A 3886-nucleotide genomic window follows, 5' to 3' on the forward strand; every position below is an offset into this window, starting at 1 on the left:
ATTTGGCAGTTGTATGAGGGTCTATGTTTCATCATGTGGCTTTTGCTTTCGTCCACTTAGTGAAATAGTCTATGGCAACAACAATTATATATGAGGTTTACATTTGATGTACAACTGGGATAATGGGTCTAGCAAAGTCTATTCCCCATTTTTCAAAATGTTGTTGCTTGCACAATGATCGGGACCCCAAAGGCATCCTATCTTATTCATGAGGAATGTTAAAGTGTTGGTATTCATCATAATGTTTGACGAATTCCATGGTGATGTCACCAAACATAGATGGCCATCATAACCTAGCTTACAAGATCCTTCAAGTAGTTACGTCACTCGTCACAAAATGTCCACTAGCAATCCCACTATGAGCCTCTTCTAAATGGCCAGGAACTCATCCCCCCCTAACACACCATCTAAGCACATAATTGTTTTCCTAGTTTATACAGTTGACCTGCTATATCAATTGGTAAGGTGCTGCCAACTTAATAAGCCATCGTATCTTATCCTTATTTTTGATAGCTTGTCTTATGGGAATTCGAAGGCAAGATATTTGGAGATCTCTTCACTCCATTTCAATGCCAGGTCTAGCTTGAACAGTGCAACATCTAGTAAGTAGTTCATCATCAACACAAGTGGCACGTTCTCCATTAGATATTCTTGACATGTGATTTGCCCAATACATGTTGGCACATGTTGTGAACCTTTCATTACCATGACAATAAAGTCAAATTCCATTACTTTCCATACTTTATTACAATATTCAGTGTTCAGTTCACTTTTTCTCAATTCCATGTAAAGGACCTTAGCTATCCCTTTATCTAACTTCACCTCATTGAACCACATCTAAGCCTTAATCCAGCAGGAGTCATCAAAAGCAATGGACACCCATACTTTCTCAATTTCAACCATCATTTGTCCAACCAGCTGCCTTTCTCTGGGGAGAAGATCAAACTCTAATGCAAGATGATCCAGTTCTTTCTAGCCTGCCCCAAAGACTAGCCCCAACAGTCTGCTAGTCTCCTCAATCCTCTGCTGTTTAGTCTTTTTGCAACAAGAGCAATATCTAGAAGAGCCAAAGGGGGGTTGAAGTTATGGGACCACCAAATCCCCAAGCTGAAGAAGGAGTTGCCTAAAGCTCTGAGGTAGCCATCCCAGTAAATCAGTTCCAACACTTTCTTCCATTTCCCAATAAGAAGTTGCAAAAGGGAGAGTTTAAGCTCTTGAGGGGGGGCAGAAGAGAGAAGCTTATTTCTCCAATTCAGGCCAAGCCATCTACATTTTTGAAGGACAAGTGAGTCTTCCATCACCTCTTTGAGCATTCTAGACCATACTTCTCCTTGGAGTAGGCATTTGGGAAAAAGGAGAGAAATTCTGGCTAGAGCATGTATAGGCAAGTGTAGTATACCCAGGCTTTCTTCCAATTTAGGCATGCTTGCCTTGTCCCATGCTAACTAAGCTACCACTCTTCTATTATTGCTCTTATTCCTCCATAAAAAGTCCCTTACAATTTGCTAAAGTTGATAACAGGATAGAGAAACATGATATAAGCATTCAGCATAGTATTACAAATAGTCACTTATCATGAAATGGAACCCTTACCCCTTCCCATTTTTTTAGTTTTTGGAAAAATCTTTCTAGGGCCTAGTCAGATATTTGCTTCTTGGTTTTCCACTCCAAAGGGAACTCCCAAGTGCCTAATGACCACCTCACATCCCCATCTTTCTAGATCAAAGTCATTGTCCTCAGTTAAGCTAATTATTTTGGATTTTTGAATCACTTTCTCCTTTCTCCAAATACATCTCCAAATACATGTACTAATACCACTGTCAGAATCTAGTGTACACTTAGGAGAATAAATCAAATTGTTCACATATATTAGTTAAATAGAAGCTTAGACTTTCTACAAATTAACAAGACAAGAATAGCATAAACAAATTGCAAGAATAAAAGATAAACATCACCATCCACACACCAACATCCACTATTGCATGCACTAATAAAATAGCAATGCCGCGCACAAATGCATATAAATAATATGTACAATCATTTGGATCAAGGCCAAGAACCAAAAATAGTAATGTTCACATGCAAAAAAATACTCACACCAACAAAATCCATACGACACCTCAATTGGTGATCCTTGTATAGTGTGACACCTCGATTCAGTGACCCTCGCATTACTCATAATCTGTGTGACACCTTAGTCTCGGTAACCTCGCACACATGTGACACCTTAGTTTGTATCCTTGCATGTATCACCTAAATCCATAATAACAATCAAATCATGTCATGTGATAAGGCATAAACACAATACATCAAAATACACTAGCATAGTATTAACACAGAAAATATCACCTAGAGTACACAATCACTAGCATGGCCCTGCTATGCATATGTCAATAAAACTAACACATTAGTATTTTTATTGGTAAAATCACTCACGATACTAATAAGTCAGCATGACAAAATGGGTTCTCAAGCATCCCCAATTAGCTATAGAGGGCGTCTACTAACAAGGAGGATGCCACAACAATCATTCTCAAGAGCTTGACCGTGGAAGCATTAAGTCCATTGGTGGCTACCTTGAAAAATTTACCCAACCCTACCATCACCGGCATTGAAGAGGAGAAAAGACTCAAAGCCAAAGCGGGTGGAGCTTCATCACATGAGGAGAAGGCATTCTTCAGCAAAGGATCAAAAGCCAAAGTAAAGTGCATCTTTTGTGGCAACTAGGCCACATGTAGAAAGATTGTTGGCACAAAAAGAAGACTCAAACCAACACTCAAGCAAACATGATAATAAAAGAAAGAGAAGAGCCAATGAAAGGGGCTTCCCAAGATGGAGGTGAATCTCATCATAATCCCTTCTAAATGATAGTAGAGGGCACCTCTCCTACCTTGTGTTTAAACCCACTCATTGTATTGTATACCTACCTTTGTGTAGAACTTCAAGCCCTAAGCAAACATTATAGCCCAAGAGGTACGTGTGATAGTCCACTCTAGAAAATGATAAGTGTGTAGATGTAGTGTATGTATGGTGGTAGGAGTTCATCACTTGAGAGGGAGTGTAGATCTAGTGAATGTATGGTGGTAGGAGTTCATCACTTGAGGGCATGTTGGGTGAATGTATGGTGATAGGAGTTCATCACTTGAGGGGATGTTGGGTGAATGTTAGGAGCAAGTGGGAGTGACCCTCAAATGAAGTAACAAATGTACAAGTCATATGAGTAAGGTTCAAAGGTCCAAAACATATATAAAAGTCAAGGAGAATGTGAAATGTCTAGCCCAAGGGGTGCCCAAAAGAAGGTGCCTAGAATTAGGTTAGAAGAGGCCCTAATTGGGTGCTCACTTTGAGAGAGATGGCCTCAAATCTAGGCAAGACTGGGGGATAGCTTAATCAAGTTTATAAATCACAATTAGTAGCTAATGGAGATGTACTTAAGCCTATACAAAGGCCTCAATCTAATGGAATCATATCTGAGCTTTTTGCTTAATCTCTTATTTGTCATTATGTCGTAGCTTTGTCATTTTCACTCCTGACATTCTTGTATTCTTATTATGTCAAAATGTTGATGTTAATCCATTTCTACACACCCCAGTCCTCTCTAGGCATAGAATTCAAATCACAGTAGGAGTTGCAGGCGCACAAACGAAGAAGAAGAAGGTGATGGAACCACGGATGGTTCGCACCAAGCAATCGTAGAGCCGTGGTTGGTCCACAACATGATATGTACCCAGCCAAACAAGGCTAAGCACACCAAAATCACATGGGAAGTTCGAGATGTTTTTAAAAGTGTTCTCATCAAAGTGTCTACAAACCCTCAAAACGTCTACTTTGAAAACGGCATATTCCACATTAATCTCTCTCTCTTTTTTTTTTCTCCATGGAAAAA

Source organism: Cibotium barometz, chromosome 12, assembly GCF_041138505.1.
Source record: "Cibotium barometz isolate CiBa-2024 chromosome 12, ASM4113850v1, whole genome shotgun sequence".
NCBI classification, from domain to species: domain Eukaryota; kingdom Viridiplantae; phylum Streptophyta; class Polypodiopsida; order Cyatheales; family Cibotiaceae; genus Cibotium; species Cibotium barometz.